This window comes from Penaeus chinensis, chromosome 2 (assembly GCF_019202785.1).
Source record: "Penaeus chinensis breed Huanghai No. 1 chromosome 2, ASM1920278v2, whole genome shotgun sequence".
Classification (NCBI taxonomy): domain Eukaryota; kingdom Metazoa; phylum Arthropoda; class Malacostraca; order Decapoda; family Penaeidae; genus Penaeus; species Penaeus chinensis.
The window spans coordinates 15,135,027-15,145,026 of NC_061820.1; the positions used below are offsets into that span (position 1 = coordinate 15,135,027).

The following is a 10,000-nucleotide window of genomic DNA, read 5'->3' on the forward strand; positions in this document are numbered from 1 at the left end:
AAACCACGAGAAGATTTAGCATTGTTTATGTTTGATATTTATTTGCTTTGTCTTTTTAAAACATAAATGTACATCAACAACATTAATTAGTAATAAACTAGTTTCATGACAGTCTTTAGGAAACTGATAACATGGTTGCAGTCGGTAGTACATTAGATACGCAAGATGTTAGTGCACTTGCAGAGGCGATTTCGCCTTGCAGCAGCACACCCAAGAGCAAGCACCTTCCCAGGGTCTCTCCTGCACCTTCCCACAACGCCCACACTACATCAGCGCAGAGAGGCGCGTCAGACACGCCCACGGAGTGCGCCGGGACAACAAAACGCAGCGTCCCGTGACGACACTGCGAGGTCCAGCCCCTCTCGATGACTGCGCCGGTCCCTCACCCTGTCCCGCTCTCCCTTGTAGGGCGCGACTCGTTAAGAATGATTAGGCGACATCACACGGTTGCCTAGAGGCCCGACACTCCGCCCTTGCTTCATAAAAACGATACGATCTCCGACGCGCGCCGGAGATGCAGGGGGCAGCTGGTGCAGCGTTGTAGGGGAGCGCCGGTGGAGGCGGTGGGGGGGGGGGGCGCTGGTTTTGTCTTGTTGCAGGAGGCAAGGAGGGAACAAAGGGGGGGGGGGCAGTAACAAGGAGATGGGAAGGGAAGCGATAGAGGAAGGAAAAAGGGTCAGTATAGGAGAGTTGGGACGGAGAGAGGGGGGGAGGGGAAATAAGATAGAGGGGAAAAGGGGATAAGAGGGAGAGAGAGGCAGAAAGGAAGGAGGGAGGGAGAGAATAGGCAGACAGAGACAAGCAGATGGCGGAGAGGACGAGAACAAGATAAGTCAGAATTTCCCTCTTCAGACCCCGTCCCTTCTCTTGAAGACACTCGATGCTCTTGAAACTCACCCTCCATGCCCCTGAGACTCCCGTTGCCCCGAAGAGCGTCGCCTTATCAGCAGAGCAGCCGTGTCCTTGTGAATTTCCCGTAGGTGCTTGTGCCTCTGGCCGGGGGGGTCCTTCACGCTGAGATTGTTTATGAGAGGAAGCTAAATGTTTTGAGTGTTTTACCAACCTCATATAGTCTCTTTATTTCTAGTATTGCCATAACTTATTGTAAAGTATTGTGTTGACGGGACAAGATCATCAGATGACACTAAACCGGACACCGAATCTAAACACGACATACTTTACATTTTTTCACGGTTACTTGTGCAAAGAAAATGTAGCCAACTGTTCCATGCCCATGCGGTTCCCATCCTCGACTTGGCCTTCCTCTTGTCTTTCCTCCCTCCTCCTCCTTCCTCCTGACCTTCCCTCGTTATCTCCCCCCCCCCCCCTTCGAGTCCGTCTCCACTCACACCCACTCTGCTTCCTCGTCATTAACCTCCACCATTTGCATCCTTACCTTCTACGATCTCCCTCCATCTGCTTCTCTCGTCCTCTGTTGTCGCCGAACATCATTTACCCAAGTCTCCTTCCTCTACCTCCTCCGTCCCATCCTTGTCTTCCATCTTCTGTTCCTCCAAATATGAACTCTCCCTACTCTTATACCTCCCTTTTTTCTTCTTCTTCCTCTTCCTCCTCCTCCTCCTCCTCCTCCTCCTCCTCCTCCTACTTCTCTCCCTCCTCCTCTTCTTCCTCCTACTCCTCCTCCATACCCCCCCTCCTCCTCGTCCTTCCCCCTAAACTCCTCCTTCTCCTCCTCCACCCTCTATATCTGCATATCTTTTCTACCCCGCCTCTTTGCCTCCCCTCCCTCTTTTCCTGCACCTCTTCCACTTATTTTCCTCCACTTCCTTCCTTTCCCGCCGCTCCTCATCCTCCACCTTCAATTACTCGTCCTGCACCCTCTACCTCCCCTCCTCTCCGTCCTCCTCCGTCACCCCAAAAGAGGCATGAACTACGCGCCCCCTAAACACCCCTTCCCCTCCCTCCACCCTCACCCCCTTTCCTCTCCCTCCACCCTCGCCCCCTCCCCCTGCCTTCTCCCTCCTCCCCTCCACCTCCCTTTTCCCTCTCCCCCTTCTCTCCCCCCTCGTTCTCCCTCCACCCTCCGCCTTCCCTCCTCCTCCACCCGCCCTCTTCCCTCTCCCTCCTCCCCCTCCCCTTTCCTAGCCATCCACCCTCGCTCACAAACTTGAGATACGCCCTTAACTTGTTTCCTGGATCCGCCCTATTCTAGATCGGCCAGCGCCCCTTTTGGTGGAGTGGAAGATAGCTGTAGTGAGTAAATGTTTTTTTTTATTATTATGGTTACTACATCTATTGTAGTAACCATCGGCTAAGAATAATAAAGAGGATCAAGAGAGAAAAAAAAATATCCAAAGGAGAGTTTGTAGTGAAGAAACCCATATGAATCCAAGCTGGTTAATAAGAAAAATGAGACAGTTTGTGGCGTTTGTGGTAAAATGTACATGAAAACTCAAATTCGGGGAGGGAACACTATACACCCCAGATGTGCCGTCCCTTGCCTCTCTTTCTTGGAGCTTCGTCATGCATGATTTAATCAACACATGGAACAACAATTTATCAGGAAAGAGCTAAATATGTACATTTAGTGCCTGTGGTAAACAGGTAAACATTGCCCAGTATAAACTAGACATATATGACCGCTGACAAAATGAAATGATATTAACGAGGAAATCCAGCCGAGCAATTCCCAGTAAAATAATGGTCAAGCGCACGGCCCTGACTCCCTCGTCCCCCTTGAGTAATTACAAGACCCGACTTACCCTCGCTCCCCCTCCCCACCCCCCAGGCTGTACCCGGTCTCGCACGTGCCCAGCAAGGGGTTCGCGGCTCCCGTGCTATCAGACTGGTCCTCACACCCCTGCCGAGTGCCACGAGGAGCGGAGCTTCTGATCTCGGGGCACCTCCTACGCGTGTTGTGACCGCTTGACTGTGTGTTAGACTTGGCGGCGATTGTGCGTTGTGCTTGTTTATGTTCACCCGTCCTGGTGTTCGTGCTGTTTATTTATACTGAAACGTTGGAGGGAGTTTACTGTCCGGACTCGTGTTCTTTCATTATTGTGTGAGGATGTGAGTTGTTCTCCAGTGACCTGTCAGTTGACGTTGTGAAATAAGAACCACAACATTAAGTGCATTTACATAAGCATCAAACCCAGCGGAAGCTTGTTGTATCACCTTGACTACAGTGGAGATATAAGTTTATTCCAAGTAAGTGCCCGAAGACTTGGTTACAGTTCTGAATGCGCAGCTTGTTTTTGTGAGTTGAAGCCCACCTGTGTGTTTGTATGTCAGCTGATTATAAGAGAAATTTGAACGGACGAGTCGTGGACTTGTTTGTCATTTCAGCAACAGTGTAGCGTGGTGTACTAGAATGCATGTTCGGTCTGATAACTCCATAAGCGTGTGTGTGTATATATATATATATATATATATATATATATATATATATATATATATATATATACATATATACATATATATATACATACATACATATATACATACATATATATATATATACATATATATATACATATATATACTTACATATATACATACATATATACATACATATATATATACATATATATACTTACATTTATATATACATACATATATACATACATATATATACTTTCATATATACATATATATACTTTCATATATACATATATATATATACATATATATATGTGTGTGTATAAACATATATATATATATACATATATATATATATGTGTGTGTATAAACATATATATATATATATATATATATATATATATATATGCATATATATATATATATATATATATATATATATATACGTATACATATATGCATATATATAAACATATATATATATATACATATATGCATAGATATATATATATATATATATATATATATATATATATATATATGTATATATATATACAGATATTTATGCGTGTATATATATATATATATATATATATATATATATATATATGCATATTTATATATATATAAATATATACAGATATATATATGGATATATATATATACAGATATATATATGCATGCATATATATATATATATATATATATATATATATATATATATATATATATATATATACATGTGTGTGTGTAAAATCCTGGATGAACATGAATTTTAAAGGGCAAATACTTTATTCAATGTTCAAAATTCAGTTGACTCTTATTAATATTAATTTATGTCACTCCGACTTGTCGCCCGATTCCCTTACCCAAAGCTAGACCTTGCCCTTACACCCCCCCCCCCCCGGGCAAGGGCCGCCCTCCGCTCCTTCAGGGCGCAGGGACGAGGAAGCGTGGGCGCGGGAGGAGTGACTGCGATGTCCTGCGCGGAAGTTGTGTTGTGTAGTGGTGTGCAGCCAAGCGTGGTCACTCAAGGTCAAGAGTGACGTGACCCCGCCCCTGCCCCCTCCTATGCCCGTCCTTCCCCTCTCCCCCCTCACCCCGTACCTGGGGGCCAACGTCGCGACGCCGCCGGGATTTACGGCTTGTTTTGGTCACGTCTCGGGAGTGAATCGAAGTAGTCAGCCGAGAAGGGTGAATAAAAGTGCCCTTGGACGTGAAAATAAACTAATATTTCATACTAATCCTAAAGTATATGCGGCACTTCATTATGTATTTCAATACCTAAAGATAAGGTCCTTCGATAACTGAATTATAAGGAAACAGGAAGTGTATCCTTCAAAGAAACAAAATGACACGTTAGAGGATGTCTTGACACGGTCTGTTGCGTTCCCGACTGACCCCTGGGCCCCTCCCCTCCCCTCCTTCCTCCCCTCCTTCCCTCCCCCTCCCCTCTCCCCCGTCGATACTTGCTAGTTCCTCCTTAATGTCATGACCTCCAAACAGCTCTGTCATGGAGTTTATCCTTGTTTTCCCGTGTCCTAATCTCCATACATTCCCTCCCATTTTCGTTTATATTACTAGCGTATTTGTACTACCAAGTCGTTGCGTGAGGCAGAGGAAGATGTAGCAACGTTTAATGATCTTAACGCATCATTAAGCATGTCTGTTTTTTCAACGTGCAATGTAGTGCCGACATCATTGCACTCGTAGGGCCCAGGAGACCCCAAAGGCACCGAGGGACAGCGTTTGTTATTGTCTCTGGAGTGGCACCTGCAACCCTAGGGCTTTCCTGCTCTCTCTCTCTCTCTCTCTCTCGCTCTCTCTCTCTCTCTCTCTCTCTCTCTCTCTCTCTCTCTCTCTCTCTCTCTCTCTCTCTCTCTCTCTCTCTCTCTCTCTCTCTCTCTCTCTCTCTCTACTTATCTCTTTTCTGTATATCCATATACCCAAAATTCTAATGCAATTCACTGTATTACATGATGCTGGATACAATAATAATCTCCATATTTTTATATCATAAAATTATTATCTATATTATAAAACATTTATATTTTTACACTTTACCCAATGCGCAATGCCATTTTATACAATGATGTACAGTACTAAATGTTAAATATATCCGGACTGTCTACATATAATGCCTTGGAAATCTGAATGACTATTTGTATTTCCTTTTTCGATTAAAGCACATAAAATATAAATAATCGCTTGAAGGGTGTACTTCCATAAATATCCACTGACGTCCAAGGAAAGACGTTACTGATAATCATGTCTTTTCTTCCAGGGAGTGGCGTGGGAAGGTTGTGCGAGGCGGTCGACTCAAGACAGGGGGCCCACAGTGAGTAATTTGGTCTTCGTCTTCGCTTCGATGCTACTCTGGTGTTTCTCTCTATTAAGGCCTTTCTTTTTGCACTGTCCCGTCTTTTCTTCTACGCTTGAGGGTCTTTTTTTCTCTCTTTCTCTTTCTCTCTCTCTCCCCTCTCTCTCTCTCTCTCTCTCTCTCTCTCTCTCTCTCTCTCTCTCTCTCTCTCTCTCTCTCTCTCTCTCTTCTCTTTCTCTCTCTCCTTTCTCTTTCTCTCTCTCTTCTCTCTCTCTCTCTCTCTCTCTCTCTCTCTCTCTCTCTCTCTCTCTCTCTCTCTCTCTCTCTCTCTCTCTCTCTCTCTCTCTCTTCTCTTTCTCTCTCTCCTTTCTCTTTCTCTCTCTCTTCTCTCTCTCTTCTCTCTCTCTCTCCTCTCTCTCTCTCTCTCTCTCTCTCTCTCTCTCTCTCTCTCTCCTTTCTCTTTCTCTCTCTCTTCTCTCTCTCTTCTCTCTCTCTCTCTCTCTCTCTCTCTCTCTCTCTCTCTCTCTCTCTCTCTCTCTCTCTCTCTCTCTCTCTCTCTCTCTCTCTTTTCTCTCTTTTTCTCTTTTTCTTTTTCTCTGTCTTTCACTCTCTCTCTCTCTCTCTCTCTCTCTCTCTCTCTCTCTCTCTCTCTCTCTCTCTTCCCTCTCTTTCTCCTTCTCCCTTTCTTCCTCTCTCCCCCTTCTCCTTCTCCCTTTCCTCCTTCCTTTCCTTCTCCCTCCCTCTCTCCCTCTCCTCCTCCCTCTCTCCTACCCTCATTCTCGGTTTCCTCCCTCTCATAGTGGGTTATTAAGAGTACTTATTCCTTGGATTACAAGATACGCAGAGACGTCAGGGTGGCTCTCTCGGGAACCCACTTGGCGATGCTTTATGCGGGCAATTTGTTACTCTCCGTTTATTGATAGCCGTGATGTCAAGGTAAATGTTGCGGGTTTTTTTCTTCCTTTTTTCTTTTGGGAGGGGGGGAGGGGGTGCGTTTACATGTTTTTCTTGTAACTCGTCCGATTTTCCGTGCATGAAAGAACTTGGAAGAGGATTCCCAATTTGCTGTCGTGCGTCCGAATTGCTGAGTCATGGCTACACTCGCGCGTAATCATGCAAGAAACTACGCGTTTGGATATTTTGTTAACAAAGGAACCACCTCCTGTAGATCATCCATAAACAAAAGACAAATGAGTTTCTTAAATCAGTTCTTTGGCGAATTTTAGATTAAATATATATGTACAGAGTAAAAGAACATAAAAAATATAAAAGTGACGCATTGAAGAGAAACAGTAAACAAATATATATATATATTATAACAGTGTTACATTTAATTCGATTAACACTTCAGATCAGTTATTTGCAGTCGTATATGTTGCTATACATTTCGAAAGGCTAGTATTATCGTCCATAAAACCCGTATTATGTAAATTGACCAAGTAGTACTATTGGCAGATGTACCTGTTGTTCGTTTACCACAAGAAGTAATAGTAATAGCAATGATTCTTATGACAGGATTATTAGCCGCGTTACTTTCGAGAGTGTCATTAGGAACAGCATTATAATGTGAGTTGAGTGACAGGCTAAAGTCAGCTCCTCGAGTGGTGGTACAGCGTCCGTGTCCCCTGCTGAGGGCGTGATGGCCTGCTATGACTATATCTGGGTACCAGTTCTCCTGGGGCGCCCCGCTCTGCCCCGCGCTCGCTCTCGCCCTCTCTCTTTCTCTCTTTCTCTCTCACTTTTTCCTTCTCGCTTTCTTCCTCGCTCTCTCGCTTCCTCTCTCATCCTCTCTTTCTTTTTCTTTCTCGTTCTCTCGCTTTCTTTCTCTCCCCCTCTTAATATCTCCCTTTCTTTCTTGCTCTCTTGCTTTCTCCCTCTTCTTCATTTTCTCTTTTTTTCGCTCGCTTCTGTCGTTCTCTCTCCTTTTCTTTATCTCTTTCCTTTTCTCTCTCTCTCGCTTCTCTCTCTCTCTCGCTTCTCTCTCTCTCTCGCTTCTCTCTCTCTCTCTCGCTTCTCTCTCTCTCTCGCTTCTCTCTCTCTCTCTCTCTCTCTCTCTCTCTCTCTCTCTCTCTCTCTCTCTCTCTCTCTCTCTCTCTCTCTCTCTCTCTCTCTCTCTCTCTCTCTCTCTTTCTCTCTCTCTCTCTCTCTCTCTCTCTCTCTCTCTCTCTCTCTCTCTCTCTCTCTCTCTCTCTCTCTCTCTCTCTCTCTCTCTCTCTCTCTCTCTCTCTCTCTCTCTCTCTCTCTCTCTCCTCTCTCTCTCTCTCTCTCTCTCTCTCTCTCTCTCTCTCTCTCTCTCTCTCTCTCTCTCTCTCTCTCTCTCTCTCTCTCTCTCTCTCTCTCTCTCGCTCTCTCTCTCTCTCTCTCAGAAAGATAGAGGGAGGGAGAGAGAGAGAGAGAGAGAGAGAGAGAGAGAGAGAGAGAGCGAAAGAGAGCAAGCTGACCCCTCACTGCAATGGAGACGTACAACATAACTGCTACAATTGCTTCTACAGACTCATACACGTTATTTAGAAATGCATGTGGGTCAAGGCTCAGTAGTAAACACACAAAAGGCAGACGTTAATTTCGGTTCTGATTACCGATATTGATAACAATTACCTACTTTACGATGCAATGGACTCCAATTATCCATTACACGCAACTCTTATCTAGTCATGATTAGCTATCATCGACCTATCGGTTAATTCCCAATGAAAAAACAATTAATTAGAAACTGATAATTTAATCCCTTGTCAATCACTAATTATTTCTTAGAGTGGTAATTAGTCGTGTGGTTACGAACAGAGGAGTTGGCTCGGGAAGGAGTGGGAGAGCGTCGCGGGCTGTGGCTTTAGTTCAAGTCCTTGCTGACTGATTTTAATGCATTCTATTATTTGTGTGTGTGTGTGTGTGTGTGTGTGTGTGTGTGTGTGTGTGTGTGTGTGTGTGTGTGTGCATGTGCGTGTGTGTTGTGTATGTATGTTTGTTTAGGCGCGCGCGTGTGTGTGCCCTGGATAAAATATACATTATAAGTATATATATATATATATATATATATATATATATATATATATATCCTAGACAGATTAAGGAATTCGTATACTTCATACTTTACTTTAGTCTCACAAATCCCAATGACCTGTCCTACAAATTTCTCTATCCGCAACGAGACTTTTTCTTCTATGAAGATTTACTCTCCGTTGCCGTCCTTATCGATGGCTTATCAGGCGCTGCGTCACGGCAGTCGTACTATAATCTCAAGCCTTAAGTCCAACGATGCCAACGATAAGAGTTATTACTATTGTTATGTCGTAGCTGGTAACATCTCGGCGCTACCGGGCCGCCGTTAGGCCTACGAGGGGAAAGGAGAAAGGAAGTTTATTGCTGTGGTTTTGTCCGTCTTTTTTCGATAGTATTATACGCTTTATCTTCGATGTCGGAAGATGTTACGTAAAGATAGCGAAAGAAACAGATTTTATGAATATACGATACTGGTTTATATAAGTAGCATCGAGGTGTAAATTGCCTGTTTTATATTCTTTTGTTTTCGTCTGCTCTCCTGTCTGTAAACAGGATTAAGAGGCTACCGATAATTCCCGTGAAAGTTTAAGGTGATACCACAATGCTACAATGACTTGCTGTACGCATACATACATATACACACATGTAAGTATATGTATACGTGTGTGTTTATGTATGTGCGTAGGTCAGGAGTCATGTTTGTATGTACTTATGCATGTATTAAAGTGGGACTTGGTTAATTTTACCACAGAAATTCATGTCGATCTTATCTTTGAGTGCCCATGATATGATTTGTGCTACGGACATTTCTTGTTCTTGAGAATCACCGATACTATATCTCTCCAGCTGTTTTCATCACCTGCATATCAAATTAGTTTTGTTTAACGATCTGTTATCAAAACTGCATAAGATATTAAGGTCCAGCTTGTTTTTTTATCGATGTTTTCGTTTTAAAGGGTTTTTTTTCGGACTTTACTTGAGGAGTAATTGCAGTCTCTTGGAGGTTGAAGATATTAGTAGCATATTCTCAATAACTTTTTAATTATTGGCGTTATCATCAGTCAGAAGAAACCAGTTGTGTAAATGTTATCACAGCTTCCTTGGAGGAAAAAATACATGCTTCACCCACAATCATCACCAACTAAACATTAATTTCCCCCTCCCCCATTCCCCCCATTAATCAGAATCATTTTCGAAAAAAAATCATTCGTTCTTTTTCCAATCAGTGTTATTTTCGAAAAAAAAAAAAAAACACTTTCGCACTTTTTCCCCCCGCAATCAAACTTATTTTCGGTAAAAAAAAACTCGTTCTTTCTTCCTTCTTCCCCCAAATTAAGACAT

The 10,000-nt window shown here is 43.4% G+C and overlaps 1 long non-coding RNA gene across 1 annotated transcript in view; it reads left to right on the forward strand.

Moving 5' to 3' along the window:
- Nucleotides 1–2,118: 2,118 nt before the first annotated feature.
- The window catches only part of LOC125031251, a 17,551-nt gene continuing 9,669 nt past the window's right edge, over nt 2,119–10,000 (forward strand). Inside the window, exons 1-2 of the long non-coding RNA XR_007115462.1 lie at nt 2,119–3,168; nt 5,624–5,677. This is a non-coding gene — a long non-coding RNA (uncharacterized LOC125031251). The remainder of the gene's footprint in view (nt 3,169–5,623; nt 5,678–10,000) is intronic.